The 16,515-nt window shown below is 52.8% G+C and overlaps 29 non-coding genes across 29 annotated transcripts; 6 read left to right on the top strand and 23 right to left on the bottom strand.

The window, feature by feature from the left end:
* The first annotated feature begins 91 nt into the window (after window positions 1-91).
* Window positions 92-163, top strand: Trnag-ucc (transfer RNA glycine (anticodon UCC)). The gene has a single exon. It is a non-coding gene; the product is annotated as a tRNA-Gly (tRNA).
* A 278-nt stretch (window positions 164-441) lies between these two features.
* Window positions 442-523, bottom strand: Trnas-aga (transfer RNA serine (anticodon AGA)). The gene has a single exon. It is a non-coding gene; the product is annotated as a tRNA-Ser (tRNA).
* Window positions 524-662: 139 nt separating this feature from the next.
* Trnak-uuu (transfer RNA lysine (anticodon UUU)) lies at window positions 663-735 on the bottom strand. The gene has a single exon. It is a non-coding gene; the product is annotated as a tRNA-Lys (tRNA).
* A 296-nt stretch (window positions 736-1,031) lies between these two features.
* Trnae-uuc (transfer RNA glutamic acid (anticodon UUC)) lies at window positions 1,032-1,103 on the bottom strand. The gene has a single exon. It is a non-coding gene; the product is annotated as a tRNA-Glu (tRNA).
* Window positions 1,104-1,425: 322 nt separating this feature from the next.
* Window positions 1,426-1,498, bottom strand: Trnam-cau (transfer RNA methionine (anticodon CAU)). Its single transcript has one exon. It is a non-coding gene; the product is annotated as a tRNA-Met (tRNA).
* An 815-nt stretch (window positions 1,499-2,313) lies between these two features.
* Window positions 2,314-2,385, top strand: Trnag-ucc (transfer RNA glycine (anticodon UCC)). Its single transcript has one exon. It is a non-coding gene; the product is annotated as a tRNA-Gly (tRNA).
* A 277-nt stretch (window positions 2,386-2,662) lies between these two features.
* Window positions 2,663-2,744, bottom strand: Trnas-aga (transfer RNA serine (anticodon AGA)). Its single transcript has one exon. It is a non-coding gene; the product is annotated as a tRNA-Ser (tRNA).
* A 139-nt stretch (window positions 2,745-2,883) lies between these two features.
* Window positions 2,884-2,956, bottom strand: Trnak-uuu (transfer RNA lysine (anticodon UUU)). Its single transcript has one exon. It is a non-coding gene; the product is annotated as a tRNA-Lys (tRNA).
* Window positions 2,957-6,645: 3,689 nt separating this feature from the next.
* On the bottom strand, window positions 6,646-6,718 carry Trnam-cau (transfer RNA methionine (anticodon CAU)). Its single transcript has one exon. It is a non-coding gene; the product is annotated as a tRNA-Met (tRNA).
* Window positions 6,719-7,533: 815 nt separating this feature from the next.
* Window positions 7,534-7,605, top strand: Trnag-ucc (transfer RNA glycine (anticodon UCC)). The gene has a single exon. It is a non-coding gene; the product is annotated as a tRNA-Gly (tRNA).
* Window positions 7,606-7,882: 277 nt separating this feature from the next.
* On the bottom strand, window positions 7,883-7,964 carry Trnas-aga (transfer RNA serine (anticodon AGA)). Its single transcript has one exon. It is a non-coding gene; the product is annotated as a tRNA-Ser (tRNA).
* Window positions 7,965-8,103: 139 nt separating this feature from the next.
* Window positions 8,104-8,176, bottom strand: Trnak-uuu (transfer RNA lysine (anticodon UUU)). The gene has a single exon. It is a non-coding gene; the product is annotated as a tRNA-Lys (tRNA).
* Window positions 8,177-8,472: 296 nt separating this feature from the next.
* On the bottom strand, window positions 8,473-8,544 carry Trnae-uuc (transfer RNA glutamic acid (anticodon UUC)). Its single transcript has one exon. It is a non-coding gene; the product is annotated as a tRNA-Glu (tRNA).
* A 322-nt stretch (window positions 8,545-8,866) lies between these two features.
* On the bottom strand, window positions 8,867-8,939 carry Trnam-cau (transfer RNA methionine (anticodon CAU)). Its single transcript has one exon. It is a non-coding gene; the product is annotated as a tRNA-Met (tRNA).
* Window positions 8,940-9,751: 812 nt separating this feature from the next.
* Trnag-ucc (transfer RNA glycine (anticodon UCC)) lies at window positions 9,752-9,823 on the top strand. The gene has a single exon. It is a non-coding gene; the product is annotated as a tRNA-Gly (tRNA).
* Window positions 9,824-10,101: 278 nt separating this feature from the next.
* Trnas-aga (transfer RNA serine (anticodon AGA)) lies at window positions 10,102-10,183 on the bottom strand. Its single transcript has one exon. It is a non-coding gene; the product is annotated as a tRNA-Ser (tRNA).
* A 139-nt stretch (window positions 10,184-10,322) lies between these two features.
* Window positions 10,323-10,395, bottom strand: Trnak-uuu (transfer RNA lysine (anticodon UUU)). Its single transcript has one exon. It is a non-coding gene; the product is annotated as a tRNA-Lys (tRNA).
* A 296-nt stretch (window positions 10,396-10,691) lies between these two features.
* Window positions 10,692-10,763, bottom strand: Trnae-uuc (transfer RNA glutamic acid (anticodon UUC)). Its single transcript has one exon. It is a non-coding gene; the product is annotated as a tRNA-Glu (tRNA).
* A 322-nt stretch (window positions 10,764-11,085) lies between these two features.
* On the bottom strand, window positions 11,086-11,158 carry Trnam-cau (transfer RNA methionine (anticodon CAU)). The gene has a single exon. It is a non-coding gene; the product is annotated as a tRNA-Met (tRNA).
* Window positions 11,159-11,973: 815 nt separating this feature from the next.
* On the top strand, window positions 11,974-12,045 carry Trnag-ucc (transfer RNA glycine (anticodon UCC)). The gene has a single exon. It is a non-coding gene; the product is annotated as a tRNA-Gly (tRNA).
* A 278-nt stretch (window positions 12,046-12,323) lies between these two features.
* Trnas-aga (transfer RNA serine (anticodon AGA)) lies at window positions 12,324-12,405 on the bottom strand. Its single transcript has one exon. It is a non-coding gene; the product is annotated as a tRNA-Ser (tRNA).
* Window positions 12,406-12,544: 139 nt separating this feature from the next.
* On the bottom strand, window positions 12,545-12,617 carry Trnak-uuu (transfer RNA lysine (anticodon UUU)). Its single transcript has one exon. It is a non-coding gene; the product is annotated as a tRNA-Lys (tRNA).
* Window positions 12,618-12,913: 296 nt separating this feature from the next.
* Trnae-uuc (transfer RNA glutamic acid (anticodon UUC)) lies at window positions 12,914-12,985 on the bottom strand. Its single transcript has one exon. It is a non-coding gene; the product is annotated as a tRNA-Glu (tRNA).
* Window positions 12,986-13,307: 322 nt separating this feature from the next.
* Window positions 13,308-13,380, bottom strand: Trnam-cau (transfer RNA methionine (anticodon CAU)). The gene has a single exon. It is a non-coding gene; the product is annotated as a tRNA-Met (tRNA).
* Window positions 13,381-14,195: 815 nt separating this feature from the next.
* Window positions 14,196-14,267, top strand: Trnag-ucc (transfer RNA glycine (anticodon UCC)). The gene has a single exon. It is a non-coding gene; the product is annotated as a tRNA-Gly (tRNA).
* A 278-nt stretch (window positions 14,268-14,545) lies between these two features.
* Window positions 14,546-14,627, bottom strand: Trnas-aga (transfer RNA serine (anticodon AGA)). The gene has a single exon. It is a non-coding gene; the product is annotated as a tRNA-Ser (tRNA).
* Window positions 14,628-14,766: 139 nt separating this feature from the next.
* Window positions 14,767-14,839, bottom strand: Trnak-uuu (transfer RNA lysine (anticodon UUU)). Its single transcript has one exon. It is a non-coding gene; the product is annotated as a tRNA-Lys (tRNA).
* Window positions 14,840-15,135: 296 nt separating this feature from the next.
* Trnae-uuc (transfer RNA glutamic acid (anticodon UUC)) lies at window positions 15,136-15,207 on the bottom strand. Its single transcript has one exon. It is a non-coding gene; the product is annotated as a tRNA-Glu (tRNA).
* A 322-nt stretch (window positions 15,208-15,529) lies between these two features.
* On the bottom strand, window positions 15,530-15,602 carry Trnam-cau (transfer RNA methionine (anticodon CAU)). Its single transcript has one exon. It is a non-coding gene; the product is annotated as a tRNA-Met (tRNA).
* Window positions 15,603-16,515: the final 913 nt, after the last annotated feature.

The raw sequence follows: 16,515 nt of genomic DNA, 5'->3' as shown, positions 1-16,515 counted from the left end.
TACCTCGTAAAGCGCCTACAGCTACTATCACCGTGGGCCACTGCCGGCGGGCGGGAAGCCGACACAGCGCGGCGTTGCGAGCAGCGGCTGTGCGGTGGTAGTGTAATGGTGAGCATAGTTGCCTTCCGAGCAGTTGAGCCGCGTTCGATTCCCGGCCACCGCAACGGGCGCAAATCTATGCGTATGAGTATGTGAGCCACGTGCTGTTGAATTAACGTTTTCTTTCCGTCGTCGCTCCACGCAGGCCATGCTGTAGTATGTCCCGACTTGTCCCGACTTTGCTCGGCTGACGCGAAAGCTGACGCTTGGAATTCGCCCTTATCAAAAGGACAGGCGCTATAAACGACTGTGAGAGGTGAGGTGTAGCGAGGTACCAAAACGACAGGCAAACTGCGAAATTTTCTGCTCTCTCTTCTGAAACAAAAAATAAAAAAAAACCGACGCAGTCGGTAGGACTCGAACCTACGCTCCCAGAGGGAATCTGATTTCTAGTCAGACGCCTTAACCACTCGGCCACGACTGCTCGTAGCTAAAGCTTCCCTCGAATCGTGAAAAATGCAACCGGTCTGCGCAGAATGTTGACAGGAAACGAACTCGGTGCACTGATTACGGCAGGGCTACCAGCGCTACGAGACGAGCCATTACGGAAGCGTTAAAATCTTCGCCCGAACAGGGATTCGAACCCTGGACCCTTAGGTTAAAAGCCTAATGCTCTACCGACTGAGCTATCCGGGCTCACGCTTGTTGTGCATGGAGCGACTGCATGCAATGTGAATAACTGGAACGCGTGTGTAGGCGTACTACGGTAATTGCTGCCTTCTGGCGCAACTGGCGACTTCACCGACTTCCCACTGACGCTGGTAGCACCCCAACAGCGGACCAGTGCCTCTTCTCCCTTTATCCCGGTGCTGACAGTAATTGCATCCTGTGCCTGCTTCCCCCGATTACGTTCGGTTGAAGCTCCGGAAGGTGGGCGACAAACGAAGGTTGGAAGGCCAAACGATGGAGGGTCGTGTGCGCAAAAACTTCCCTTCCGGTACCGGGAATCGAACCCGGGCCTCCTGGGTGAAAGCCAGGTATCCTAGCCACTAGACCACACCGGATTTGCTCGAGAAACGTGAGATTTACTCCCTCTCTTCTCGTATTTCGTGCTCAATCCGGACTCAGTGTTGTTATCTGTTTGCGAGCATTTTTGCGCGTGCAGACTGGCATGGCGCACAGCTCGAAACTGTCTATTCATTGCTGTTTGCATCATATTTCACTCATAACAGGGGAGGAGAATGATCAAAGTTGTACCTTGCCATAATTGGAAGTAAACATTGTGACGCTGAGGCGTGGACTCCTTGTGGATAACAAACGACAATTAAGTTCGTTCGCTAGCAATAGCAACGCCGTTAATTCAGCCGTGATGTACAGCAAATTAAATGCCCCGGGTGAGGATCGAACTCACGACCTTAAGATTATGAGACTTACGCGCTACCTACTGCGCTACCGAAGCTCGTTGCAACCATCATCCCAGGAATCTTGGTAAGTCTCACATATTAGAGATAGACAGTTTGCGCTTTCTCAGGAATCTGTTGTGTCGCTACGCGTGCTTTCCCGACTTGCTAGAGTAAACTGCTGCCGCAGCTTTTTTAACGACGGAAAGCAGCACTGCCTGAGGTTACAGTACATCGCCCTTGCGGCACCTGAACACAGCGGCCTGTAGGGCCAGGCCGACGCTGGAGTTCAGTAACAGCACGCGGCCGTCCAAGTAGGGTCTCTTGCGTGCTGCATGTTTGGTTCTTCTCACAGCGAATCCTGCTATACATTCCTGAGGCTGGCGCACCTCAAGCGAGCAATCGGCGCGGCAGCACTATAGCGAGAACAGCAAAACGATGCATCGGCCGGGAATCGAAGCCGGGCCGCCCGCGTGGTAGTCGAACAACCTACCACTTTTTTAGTTGTTGTTCTCATTTTGTTAGTTGCATTTGTTGGGGGCGGACGTCCGATGACGTCCGTGCTTCCCGAGCATATTCCCGAGCAGCTGTCTGCAGGGAAAGTGGGATTGCCACCCAGCGACGTCGGATACAACCGAAAAAAGTGCTACACACGCGGAGTCCCCCACTACACTGCCTCAAAGCGACCGCTCGTCACTATTGCGTGAGTAACGTTGCGGCCGCGGCGACGAGCCTTGCCCAAAGACGCAGCGTGCGTGGAGGCGCTGCCCGAATGCACCCTCCTACCTCGTAAAGCGCCTACAGCTACTATCACCGTGGGCCACTGCCGGCGGGCGGGAAGCCGACACAGCGCGGCGTTGCGAGCAGCGGCTGTGCGGTGGTAGTGTAATGGTGAGCATAGTTGCCTTCCGAGCAGTTGAGCCGCGTTCGATTCCCGGCCACCGCAACGGGCGCAAATCTATGCGTATGAGTATGTGAGCCACGTGCTGTTGAATTAACGTTTTCTTTCCGTCGTCGCTCCACGCAGGCCATCCTGTAGTATGTCCCGACTTGTCCCGACTTTGCTCGGCTGACGCGAAAGCTGACGCTTGGAATTCGCCCTTATCAAAAGGACAGGCGCTATAAACGACTGTGAGAGGTGAGGTGTAGCGAGGTACCAAAACGACAGGCAAACTGCGAAATTTTCTGCTCTCTCTTCTGAAACAAAAAATAAAAAAAACCGACGCAGTCGGTAGGACTCGAACCTACGCTCCCAGAGGGAATCTGATTTCTAGTCAGACGCCTTAACCACTCGGCGACGACTGCTCGTAGCTAAAGCTTCCCTCGAATCGTGAAAAATGCAACCGGTCTGCGCAGAATGTTGACAGGAAACGAACTCGGTGCACTGATTACGGCAGGGCTACCAGCGCTACGAGACGAGTCATTACGGAAGCGTTAAAATCTTCGCCCGAACAGGGATTCGAACCCTGGACCCTTAGGTTAAAAGCCTAATGCTCTACCGACTGAGCTATCCGGGCTCACGCTTGTTGTGCATGGAGCGACTGCAAGCAATGTGAATAACTGGAACGCGTGTGTAGGCGTACTACGGTAATTGCTGGCTTCTGGCGCAACTGGCGACTTCACCGACTTCCCACTGACGCTGGTAGCACCCCAACAGCGGACCAGTGCCTCTTCTCCCTTTATCCCGGTGCTGACAGTAATTGCATCCTGTGCCTGCTTCCCCCGATTACGTTCGGTTGAAGCTCCGGAAGGTGGGCGACAAACGAAGGTTGGAAGGCCAAACGATGGAGGGTCGTGTGCGCAAAAACTTCCCTTCCGGTACCGGGAATCGAACCCGGGCCTCCTGGGTGAAAGCCAGGTATCCTAGCCACTTTTTTTTTTCTTTTTTTTCTTTTTTTTTTTGTTTTTTTTTACCACTTTTTTTTTTTTAATTTTTTTTATTTTTTTTATTTTTTTTTTTTGTTTTAAGATGCTACCCCTTTTCTTTTTTTTTAATTTTTCAAATAAACCACAAATCAATATTTTGGACCACTTTTTTCCCTTGAAAAGCCCCTTAGGAAAATGGAACTAAAAAAATAAATAAAGAAAAAAAAACCTAAGTGCCACCGCCACTTGTCATCCTATAACAAAAAAAATCTGATCCACTTCAGGCGTTGGCTCCTGAGTAAACCCACCCCAGAGCTGCCTATAGACCAGGGGAAGTACGGGAAATCAAGGTTAGGGCTATCCGTTGCCACTTTTTGTTTTTATACGATTGCATTTAGGGAGCGTGTACAAATGAGAATTCTAGTAACTAAGTGTTACAAGTAAGTGTTACAACAACAAGGTGGCATAAAAGAGTAATCAAAAAATAAAAATATAAACCACTGATGTAATTCTAACTAAAAGGTTCTTCAATAATGCAACTGGTTCCACTTGGAGCCTCGCCATCGCTATCTGAAATCTCCAATAGCGCCTTTGAAGGGCATCTGCAACGGAGGCATTCTGCTTCGCTAGTGCCTCAAGGAAAACAGATTCCTTGCAGCAGCTTGTCTCTTCCTTTGGTCATGGCTGACAAGGCAGAACGTTGAGTCGTTAGTGTGATGCGGCACAGCACATTAACCACAGCCTGGCACTCCCCAGCTGAGTGGGGGGTTAACGAAAACGCTGCGTAAATAATTTGCGAAGAGCGTGCGGTAGTTCGGTGTGCGTTCGAGGGCATTGTGAGCATTTTGTAGGAACCACCAGTAATCAAGCTGCTCTTTCTCTCCGTCGCTAAAGATGTAGGCGACGGTAAGCCCTTTGAACCATGTAAGCGCATGATATTTTGCAGCCGGAAAGTAAGTTTCATCGGGACAGAGTAGGGTCTGCGGGTCAATCATATCAGGCGTGACCCGGAGGTAACAAGCCAATATCTTCTGTGTTAGTCGCCAAACTCCGGACGATGATGCGCAAGTAAAACGATGTTCATCGGTATCCAAAAGGTGACAATCTGGGCAATAAGGGGAGTCTGCCAGTCCAATAGTGTGAAGTCGCTGGCGTGTGGCATATTTTTTGTTGGCGATCTGATACCACTTGGAACGCACCGTGGATGACAGAAAGTGGTGGTGTATCGTTTTCCACACTCTTGGCCAGTGAACCGTAGGATACTTGTTTTCCACCACGTTATGGTGAACAGCCCGCAGAAGGTTGGTATAAAAATCTTTCGCCTTTGGTGGACGTGTGGCGGAGAGGTTCGAGCTGACATAGCTGTAATCAAGAATGAAGGTCGACACATGGGAGAGCTGTGGTGCGACGTGCGCAACCGACACCGGCGGGACGTTAGAGGCTGGCATCAGAACCTGTAGTAAACGACCCGTGAGAGAGGTATATTGACTTTTCCATCGTTTCCTCATGTTGCTCATGTAAAGGGCAGCTGCTCTCGCCCTGACGTTGACCAATCCCAGCCCTCCTTTGTGCACTGGGAGGGTAAGAGTGTCGTATCGTACTTTAAAGATATGACCTGCGGAAACGTAGTAACTGAAGGCCGCCTGAAGCCGGCGACCTATCTGCAGCGGTAGTGGGAGGACCTGTGCCACGTGGTTGAGTTTTGATGCTACGTAGAGGTTCAGGTATTCAACACGCTGTAGCTGATTCAAGTCCCGGAGCAGGTTCTGTCGCACCATTGCGCGTATGATCTGTAATATCCGTCGGTAGTTTGCTGCAGCTGTTTTACGTACATCTTTCTTGAACGTGATTCCCAAATATCGCAGATCAGAAACTGGTGGGAGGGGAGCGAGGGCTTCCGGTCCGAGACCACGCCCAATGTCCAACGCCGCCGACTTGTTGATGTTCAGAAGACTGCCTGCGGCCTGTCCGTATCGCTCAATCCAGGTTAGTACGCTTTGAACTTCGTCATTGGAACGAACCAGCAGTAGCAGGTCGTCAGCGTATGTCCTATAGCGAAAGGTGACGTCCCGCAGCGTGATGCCAGATAGGCGGTGGTTAAGGCCCCCTAGGAGTGGCTCGAGTGCGATTGCATAAAGGTAGGTAGAAAGGGGACAACCCTGTCGTAGAGACCTCTTAATGGGTACTGGTCCTACCGTCCTTCCATGGACCTGGACGTGTGAGCTGGCTGCGGTCCAAAGACGCTGTAGGGTGTCGATGAGGCCAGGTGGGAATCCCATACAGTCCATCACTCGTAGGAGGAAGTTGTGGTGCACTCTATCAAAGGCGCGGTTGAAATCGACGGAGACGATCGCCGCTCTCAGACGGCACGCAGAAGCAATCGCTATTAAGTCCCTGCAGTCACCGGTGGCCATGTGTATGTTGGCTTCTCCCCCCTGCGACGTCTGTTCTGGAGCGAGGATCATCGGCAAAGTCGTCTTAATACGGCTCGCCATAATCCTGGTGAAAATCTTGTAATCGGCGTTCAGCATTGTAAGCGGCCGATAGTCGTTAATCGATAGCCCTCCTCCTGGCTTGTGTACTGGTATGAGGAGACCTTCTACAAACGCTGGCGGCACAACACAGTCTGGAGACATAAGTTCGCGGAACATTATAACCCAGCGAGGCATCATGATGTCACGGAAAGTCCGGTAGAATTCGATGGGCAATCCATCAGGTCCAGGAGATTTATTGGCCGCACCTTTGTCCACGGCGTCTTCGACTTCTTCGAGTGAGATTTCCTCTGTTAGTACATTCACGGTAGCCTCGTCGATAGTACGTGTTACCTGCTGTAACACTTCAGTAGTGGCCTCGTCATTGACGGTTCTTTCATTGTAAAGATGACGAAAATGATCCTCCACCGCCTTTACTATGGTTGCTTGGGTCGTACACAAGCGACCGTCGTGTGTCCTGAGTTGTGTGATTAAATGTTGGCGTTGTCGGCGCTTATCCGCCACAACGTCCACTAGACCACACCGGATTTGCTCGAGAAACGTGAGATTTACTCCCTCTCTTCTCGTATTTCGTGCTCAATCCGGACTCAGTGTTGTTATCTGTTTGCGAGCATTTTTGCGGTGCAGACTGGCATGGCGCACAGCTCGAAACTGTCTATTCATTGCTGTTTGCATCATATTTCACTCATAACAGGGGAGGAGAATGATCAAAGTTGTACCTTGCCATAATTGGAAGTAAACATTGTGACGCTGAGGCGTGGACTCCTTGTGGATAACAAACGACAATTAAGTTCGTTCGCTAGCAATAGCAACGCCGTTAATTCAGCCGTGATGTACAGCAAATTAAATGCCCCGGGTGAGGATCGAACTCACGACCTTAAGATTATGAGACTTACGCGCTACCTACTGCGCTACCGAGGCTCGTTGCAACCATCATCCCAGGAATCTTGGTAAGTCTCACATATTAGAGATAGACAGTTTGCGCTTTCTCAGGAATCTGTTGTGTCGCTACGCGTGCTTTCCCGACTTGCTAGAGTAAACTGCTGCCGCAGCTTTTTTAACGACGGAAAGCAGCACTGCCTGAGGTTACAGTACATCGCCCTTGCGGCACCTGAACACAGCGGCCTGTAGGGCCAGGCCGACGCTGGAGTTCAGTAACAGCACGCGGCCGTCCAAGTAGGGTCTCTTGCGTGCTGCATGTTTGGTTCTTCTCACAGCGAATCCTGCTATACATTCCTGAGGCTGGCGCACCTCAAGCGAGCAATCGGCGCGGCAGCACTATAGCGAGAACAGCAAAACGATGCATCGGCCGGGAATCGAAGCCGGGCCGCCCGCGTGGTAGTCGAACAACCTACCACTTTTTTAGTTGTTGTTCTCATTTTGTTAGTTGCATTTGTTGGGGGCGGACGTCCGATGACGTCCGTGCTTCCCGAGCATATTCCCGAGCAGCTGTCTGCAGGGAAAGTGGGATTGCCACCCAGCGACGTCGGATACAACCGAAAAAAGTGCTACACACGCGGAGTCCCCCACTACACTGCCTCAAAGCGACCGCTCGTCACTATTGCGTGAGTAACGTTGCGGCCGCGGCGACGAGCCTTGCCCAAAGACGCAGCGTGCGTGGAGGCGCTGCCCGAATGCACCCTCCTACCTCGTAAAGCGCCTACAGCTACTATCACCGTGGGCCACTGCCGGCGGGCGGGAAGCCGACACAGCGCGGCGTTGCGAGCAGCGGCTGTGCGGTGGTAGTGTAATGGTGAGCATAGTTGCCTTCCGAGCAGTTGAGCCGCGTTCGATTCCCGGCCACCGCAACGGGCGCAAATCTATGCGTATGAGTATGTGAGCCACGTGCTGTTGAATTAACGTTTTCTTTCCGTCGTCGCTCCACGCAGGCCATGCTGTAGTATGTCCCGACTTGTCCCGACTTTGCTCGGCTGACGCGAAAGCTGACGCTTGGAATTCGCCCTTATCAAAAGGACAGGCGCTATAAACGACTGTGAGAGGTGAGGTGTAGCGAGGTACCAAAACGACAGGCAAACTGCGAAATTTTCTGCTCTCTCTTCTGAAACAAAAAATAAAAAAAACCGACGCAGTCGGTAGGACTCGAACCTACGCTCCCAGAGGGAATCTGATTTCTAGTCAGACGCCTTAACCACTCGGCCACGACTGCTCGTAGCTAAAGCTTCCCTCGAATCGTGAAAAATGCAACCGGTCTGCGCAGAATGTTGACAGGAAACGAACTCGGTGCACTGATTACGGCAGGGCTACCAGCGCTACGAGACGAGCCATTACGGAAGCGTTAAAATCTTCGCCCGAACAGGGATTCGAACCCTGGACCCTTAGGTTAAAAGCCTAATGCTCTACCGACTGAGCTATCCGGGCTCACGCTTGTTGTGCATGGAGCGACTGCAAGCAATGTGAATAACTGGAACGCGTGTGTAGGCGTACTACGGTAATTGCTGGCTTCTGGCGCAACTGGCGACTTCACCGACTTCCCACTGACGCTGGTAGCACCCCAACAGCGGACCAGTGCCTCTTCTCCCTTTATCCCGGTGCTGACAGTAATTGCATCCTGTGCCTGCTTCCCCCGATTACGTTCGGTTGAAGCTCCGGAAGGTGGGCGACAAACGAAGGTTGGAAGGCCAAACGATGGAGGGTCGTGTGCGCAAAAACTTCCCTTCCGGTACCGGGAATCGAACCCGGGCCTCCTGGGTGAAAGCCAGGTATCCTAGCCACTAGACCACACCGGATTTGCTCGAGAAACGTGAGATTTACTCCCTCTCTTCTCGTATTTCGTGCTCAATCCGGACTCAGTGTTGTTATCTGTTTGCGAGCATTTTTGCGCGTGCAGACTGGCATGGCGCACAGCTCGAAACTGTCTATTCATTGCTGTTTGCATCATATTTCACTCATAACAGGGGAGGAGAATGATCAAAGTTGTACCTTGCCATAATTGGAAGTAAACATTGTGACGCTGAGGCGTGGACTCCTTGTGGATAACAAACGACAATTAAGTTCGTTCGCTAGCAATAGCAACGCCGTTAATTCAGCCGTGATGTACAGCAAATTAAATGCCCCGGGTGAGGATCGAACTCACGACCTTAAGATTATGAGACTTACGCGCTACCTACTGCGCTACCGAGGCTCGTTGCAACCATCATCCCAGGAATCTTGGTAAGTCTCACATATTAGAGATAGACAGTTTGCGCTTTCTCAGGAATCTGTTGTGTCGCTACGCGTGCTTTCCCGACTTGCTAGAGTAAACTGCTGCCGCAGCTTTTTTAACGACGGAAAGCAGCACTGCCTGAGGTTACAGTACATCGCCCTTGCGGCACCTGAACACAGCGGCCTGTAGGGCCAGGCCGACGCTGGAGTTCAGTAACAGCACGCGGCCGTCCAAGTAGGGTCTCTTGCGTGCTGCATGTTTGGTTCTTCTCACAGCGAATCCTGCTATACATTCCTGAGGCTGGCGCACCTCAAGCGAGCAATCGGCGCGGCAGCACTATAGCGAGAACAGCAAAACGATGCATCGGCCGGGAATCGAAGCCGGGCCGCCCGCGTGGTAGTCGAACAACCTACCACTTTTTTAGTTGTTCTCATTTTGTTAGTTGCATTTGTTGGGGGCGGACGTCCGATGACGTCCGTGCTTCCCGAGCATATTCCCGAGCAGCTGTCTGCAGGGAAAGTGGGATTGCCACCCAGCGACGTCGGATACAACCGAAAAAAGTGCTACACACGCGGAGTCCCCCACTACACTGCCTCAAAGCGACCGCTCGTCACTATTGCGTGAGTAACGTTGCGGCCGCGGCGACGAGCCTTGCCCAAAGACGCAGCGTGCGTGGAGGCGCTGCCCGAATGCACCCTCCTACCTCGTAAAGCGCCTACAGCTACTATCACCGTGGGCCACTGCCGGCGGGCGGGAAGCCGACACAGCGCGGCGTTGCGAGCAGCGGCTGTGCGGTGGTAGTGTAATGGTGAGCATAGTTGCCTTCCGAGCAGTTGAGCCGCGTTCGATTCCCGGCCACCGCAACGGGCGCAAATCTATGCGTATGAGTATGTGAGCCACGTGCTGTTGAATTAACGTTTTCTTTCCGTCGTCGCTCCACGCAGGCCATGCTGTAGTATGTCCCGACTTGTCCCGACTTTGCTCGGCTGACGCGAAAGCTGACGCTTGGAATTCGCCCTTATCAAAAGGACAGGCGCTATAAACGACTGTGAGAGGTGAGGTGTAGCGAGGTACCAAAACGACAGGCAAACTGCGAAATTTTCTGCTCTCTCTTCTGAAACAAAAAATAAAAAAAAACCGACGCAGTCGGTAGGACTCGAACCTACGCTCCCAGAGGGAATCTGATTTCTAGTCAGACGCCTTAACCACTCGGCCACGACTGCTCGTAGCTAAAGCTTCCCTCGAATCGTGAAAAATGCAACCGGTCTGCGCAGAATGTTGACAGGAAACGAACTCGGTGCACTGATTACGGCAGGGCTACCAGCGCTACGAGACGAGCCATTACGGAAGCGTTAAAATCTTCGCCCGAACAGGGATTCGAACCCTGGACCCTTAGGTTAAAAGCCTAATGCTCTACCGACTGAGCTATCCGGGCTCACGCTTGTTGTGCATGGAGCGACTGCAAGCAATGTGAATAACTGGAACGCGTGTGTAGGCGTACTACGGTAATTGCTGGCTTCTGGCGCAACTGGCGACTTCACCGACTTCCCACTGACGCTGGTAGCACCCCAACAGCGGACCAGTGCCTCTTCTCCCTTTATCCCGGTGCTGACAGTAATTGCATCCTGTGCCTGCTTCCCCCGATTACGTTCGGTTGAAGCTCCGGAAGGTGGGCGACAAACGAAGGTTGGAAGGCCAAACGATGGAGGGTCGTGTGCGCAAAAACTTCCCTTCCGCTACCGGGAATCGAACCCGGGCCTCCTGGGTGAAAGCCAGGTATCCTAGCCACTAGACCACACCGGATTTGCTCGAGAAACGTGAGATTTACTCCCTCTCTTCTCGTATTTCGTGCTCAATCCGGACTCAGTGTTGTTATCTGTTTGCGAGCATTTTTGCGCGTGCAGACTGGCATGGCGCACAGCTCGAAACTGTCTATTCATTGCTGTTTGCATCATATTTCACTCATAACAGGGGAGGAGAATGATCAAAGTTGTACCTTGCCATAATTGGAAGTAAACATTGTGACGCTGAGGCGTGGACTCCTTGTGGATAACAAACGACAATTAAGTTCGTTCGCTAGCAATAGCAACGCCGTTAATTCAGCCGTGATGTACAGCAAATTAAATGCCCCGGGTGAGGATCGAACTCACGACCTTAAGATTATGAGACTTACGCGCTACCTACTGCGCTACCGAGGCTCGTTGCAACCATCATCCCAGGAATCTTGGTAAGTCTCACATATTAGAGATAGACAGTTTGCGCTTTCTCAGGAATCTGTTGTGTCGCTACGCGTGCTTTCCCGACTTGCTAGAGTAAACTGCTGCCGCAGCTTTTTTAACGACGGAAAGCAGCACTGCCTGAGGTTACAGTACATCGCCCTTGCGGCACCTGAACACAGCGGCCTGTAGGGCCAGGCCGACGCTGGAGTTCAGTAACAGCACGCGGCCGTCCAAGTAGGGTCTCTTGCGTGCTGCATGTTTGGTTCTTCTCACAGCGAATCCTGCTATACATTCCTGAGGCTGGCGCACCTCAAGCGAGCAATCGGCGCGGCAGCACTATAGCGAGAACAGCAAAACGATGCATCGGCCGGGAATCGAAGCCGGGCCGCCCGCGTGGTAGTCGAACAACCTACCACTTTTTTAGTTGTTGTTCTCATTTTGTTAGTTGCATTTGTTGGGGGCGGACGTCCGATGACGTCCGTGCTTCCCGAGCATATTCCCGAGCAGCTGTCTGCAGGGAAAGTGGGATTGCCACCCAGCGACGTCGGATACAACCGAAAAAAGTGCTACACACGCGGAGTCCCCCACTACACTGCCTCAAAGCGACCGCTCGTCACTATTGCGTGAGTAACGTTGCGGCCGCGGCGACGAGCCTTGCCCAAAGACGCAGCGTGCGTGGAGGCGCTGCCCGAATGCACCCTCCTACCTCGTAAAGCGCCTACAGCTACTATCACCGTGGGCCACTGCCGGCGGGCGGGAAGCCGACACAGCGCGGCGTTGCGAGCAGCGGCTGTGCGGTGGTAGTGTAATGGTGAGCATAGTTGCCTTCCGAGCAGTTGAGCCGCGTTCGATTCCCGGCCACCGCAACGGGCGCAAATCTATGCGTATGAGTATGTGAGCCACGTGCTGTTGAATTAACGTTTTCTTTCCGTCGTCGCTCCACGCAGGCCATGCTGTAGTATGTCCCGACTTGTCCCGACTTTGCTCGGCTGACGCGAAAGCTGACGCTTGGAATTCGCCCTTATCAAAAGGACAGGCGCTATAAACGACTGTGAGAGGTGAGGTGTAGCGAGGTACCAAAACGACAGGCAAACTGCGAAATTTTCTGCTCTCTCTTCTGAAACAAAAAATAAAAAAAAACCGACGCAGTCGGTAGGACTCGAACCTACGCTCCCAGAGGGAATCTGATTTCTAGTCAGACGCCTTAACCAGTCGGCCACGACTGCTCGTAGCTAAAGCTTCCCTCGAATCGTGAAAAATGCAACCGGTCTGCGCAGAATGTTGACAGGAAACGAACTCGGTGCACTGATTACGGCAGGGCTACCAGCGCTACGAGACGAGCCATTACGGAAGCGTTAAAATCTTCGCCCGAACAGGGATTCGAACCCTGGACCCTTAGGTTAAAAGCCTAATGCTCTACCGACTGAGCTATCCGGGCTCACGCTTGTTGTGCATGGAGCGACTGCAAGCAATGTGAATAACTGGAACGCGTGTGTAGGCGTACTACGGTAATTGCTGGCTTCTGGCGCAACTGGCGACTTCACCGACTTCCCACTGACGCTGGTAGCACCCCAACAGCGGACCAGTGCCTCTTCTCCCTTTATCCCGGTGCTGACAGTAATTGCATCCTGTGCCTGCTTCCCCCGATTACGTTCGGTTGAAGCTCCGGAAGGTGGGCGACAAACGAAGGTTGGAAGGCCAAACGATGGAGGGTCGTGTGCGCAAAAACTTCCCTTCCGGTACCGGGAATCGAACCCGGGCCTCCTGGGTGAAAGCCAGGTATCCTAGCCACTAGACCACACCGGATTTGCTCGAGAAACGTGAGATTTACTCCCTCTCTTCTCGTATTTCGTGCTCAATCCGGACTCAGTGTTGTTATCTGTTTGCGAGCATTTTTGCGCGTGCAGACTGGCATGGCGCACAGCTCGAAACTGTCTATTCATTGCTGTTTGCATCATATTTCACTCATAACAGGGGAGGAGAATGATCAAAGTTGTACCTTGCCATAATTGGAAGTAAACATTGTGACGCTGAGGCGTGGACTCCTTGTGGATAACAAACGACAATTAAGTTCGTTCGCTAGCAATAGCAACGCCGTTAATTCAGCCGTGATGTACAGCAAATTAAATGCCCCGGGTGAGGATCGAACTCACGACCTTAAGATTATGAGACTTACGCGCTACCTACTGCGCTACCGAGGCTCGTTGCAACCATCATCCCAGGAATCTTGGTAAGTCTCACATATTAGAGATAGACAGTTTGCGCTTTCTCAGGAATCTGTTGTGTCGCTACGCGTGCTTTCCCGACTTGCTAGAGTAAACTGCTGCCGCAGCTTTTTTAACGACGGAAAGCAGCACTGCCTGAGGTTACAGTACATCGCCCTTGCGGCACCTGAACACAGCGGCCTGTAGGGCCAGGCCGACGCTGGAGTTCAGTAACAGCACGCGGCCGTCCAAGTAGGGTCTCTTGCGTGCTGCATGTTTGGTTCTTCTCACAGCGAATCCTGCTATACATTCCTGAGGCTGGCGCACCTCAAGCGAGCAATCGGCGCGGCAGCACTATAGCGAGAACAGCAAAACGATGCATCGGCCGGGAATCGAAGCCGGGCCGCCCGCGTGGTAGTCGAACAACCTACCACTTTTTTAGTTGTTGTTCTCATTTTGTTAGTTGCATTTGTTGGGGGCGGACGTCCGATGACGTCCGTGCTTCCCGAGCATATTCCCGAGCAGCTGTCTGCAGGGAAAGTGGGATTGCCACCCAGCGACGTCGGATACAACCGAAAAAAGTGCTACACACGCGGAGTCCCCCACTACACTGCCTCAAAGCGACCGCTCGTCACTATTGCGTGAGTAACGTTGCGGCCGCGGCGACGAGCCTTGCCCAAAGACGCAGCGTGCGTGGAGGCGCTGCCCGAATGCACCCTCCTACCTCGTAAAGCGCCTACAGCTACTATCACCGTGGGCCACTGCCGGCGGGCGGGAAGCCGACACAGCGCGGCGTTGCGAGCAGCGGCTGTGCGGTGGTAGTGTAATGGTGAGCATAGTTGCCTTCCGAGCAGTTGAGCCGCGTTCGATTCCCGGCCACCGCAACGGGCGCAAATCTATGCGTATGAGTATGTGAGCCACGTGCTGTTGAATTAACGTTTTCTTTCCGTCGTCGCTCCACGCAGGCCATGCTGTAGTATGTCCCGACTTGTCCCGACTTTGCTCGGCTGACGCGAAAGCTGACGCTTGGAATTCGCCCTTATCAAAAGGACAGGCGCTATAAACGACTGTGAGAGGTGAGGTGTAGCGAGGTACCAAAACGACAGGCAAACTGCGAAATTTTCTGCTCTCTCTTCTGAAACAAAAAATAAAAAAAAACCGACGCAGTCGGTAGGACTCGAACCTACGCTCCCAGAGGGAATCTGATTTCTAGTCAGACGCCTTAACCACTCGGCCACGACTGCTCGTAGCTAAAGCTTCCCTCGAATCGTGAAAAATGCAACCGGTCTGCGCAGAATGTTGACAGGAAACGAACTCGGTGCACTGATTACGGCAGGGCTACCAGCGCTACGAGACGAGCCATTACGGAAGCGTTAAAATCTTCGCCCGAACAGGGATTCGAACCCTGGACCCTTAGGTTAAAAGCCTAATGCTCTACCGACTGAGCTATCCGGGCTCACGCTTGTTGTGCATGGAGCGACTGCAAGCAATGTGAATAACTGGAACGCGTGTGTAGGCGTACTACGGTAATTGCTGGCTTCTGGCGCAACTGGCGACTTCACCGACTTCCCACTGACGCTGGTAGCACCCCAACAGCGGACCAGTGCCTCTTCTCCCTTTATCCCGGTGCTGACAGTAATTGCATCCTGTGCCTGCTTCCCCCGATTACGTTCGGTTGAAGCTCCGGAAGGTGGGCGACAAACGAAGGTTGGAAGGCCAAACGATGGAGGGTCGTGTGCGCAAAAACTTCCCTTCCGGTACCGGGAATCGAACCCGGGCCTCCTGGGTGAAAGCCAGGTATCCTAGCCACTAGACCACACCGGATTTGCTCGAGAAACGTGAGATTTACTCCCTCTCTTCTCGTATTTCGTGCTCAATCCGGACTCAGTGTTGTTATCTGTTTGCGAGCATTTTTGCGCGTGCAGACTGGCATGGCGCACAGCTCGAAACTGTCTATTCATTGCTGTTTGCATCATATTTCACTCATAACAGGGGAGGAGAATGATCAAAGTTGTACCTTGCCATAATTGGAAGTAAACATTGTGACGCTGAGGCGTGGACTCCTTGTGGATAACAAACGACAATTAAGTTCGTTCGCTAGCAATAGCAACGCCGTTAATTCAGCCGTGATGTACAGCAAATTAAATGCCCCGGGTGAGGATCGAACTCACGACCTTAAGATTATGAGACTTACGCGCTACCTACTGCGCTACCGAGGCTCGTTGCAACCATCATCCCAGGAATCTTGGTAAGTCTCACATATTAGAGATAGACAGTTTGCGCTTTCTCAGGAATCTGTTGTGTCGCTACGCGTGCTTTCCCGACTTGCTAGAGTAAACTGCTGCCGCAGCTTTTTTAACGACGGAAAGCAGCACTGCCTGAGGTTACAGTACATCGCCCTTGCGGCACCTGAACACAGCGGCCTGTAGGGCCAGGCCGACGCTGGAGTTCAGTAACAGCATGCGGCCGTCCAAGTAGGGTCTCTTGCGTGCTGCATGTTTGGTTCTTCTCACAGCGAATCCTGCTATACATTCCTGAGGCTGGCGCACCTCAAGCGAGCAATCGGCGCGGCAGCACTATAGCGAGAACAGCAAAACGATGCATCGGCCGGGAATCGAAGCCGGGCCGCCCGCGTGGTAGTCGAACAACCTACCACTTTTTTAGTTGTTGTTCTCATTTTGTTAGTTGCATTTGTTGGGGGCGGACGTCCGATGACGTCCGTGCTTCCCGAGCATATTCCCGAGCAGCTGTCTGCAGGGAAAGTGGGATTGCCACCCAGCGACGTCGGATACAACCGAAAAAAGTGCTACACACGCGGAGTCCCCCACTACACTGCCTCAAAGCGACCGCTCGTCACTATTGCGTGAGTAACGTTGCGGCCGCGGCGACGAGCCTTGCCCAAAGACGCAGCGTGCGTGGAGGCGCTGCCCGAATGCACCCTCCTACCTCGTAAAGCGCCTACAGCTACTATCACCGTGGGCCACTGCCGGCGGGCGGGAAGCCGACACAGCGCGGCGTTGCGAGCAGCGGCTGTGCGGTGGTACTGTAATGGTGAGCATAGTTGCCTTCCGAGCAGTTGAGCCGCGTTCGATTCCCGGCCACCGCAACGGGCGCAAATCTATGCGTATGAGT

Source organism: Schistocerca cancellata, unplaced genomic scaffold (genome assembly GCF_023864275.1).
Source record: "Schistocerca cancellata isolate TAMUIC-IGC-003103 unplaced genomic scaffold, iqSchCanc2.1 HiC_scaffold_411, whole genome shotgun sequence".
NCBI lineage: Eukaryota > Metazoa > Arthropoda > Insecta > Orthoptera > Acrididae > Schistocerca > Schistocerca cancellata.
Note: the sequence above shows the minus strand (reverse complement) of the source record. Positions and strands in the feature narration are given on the sequence as shown.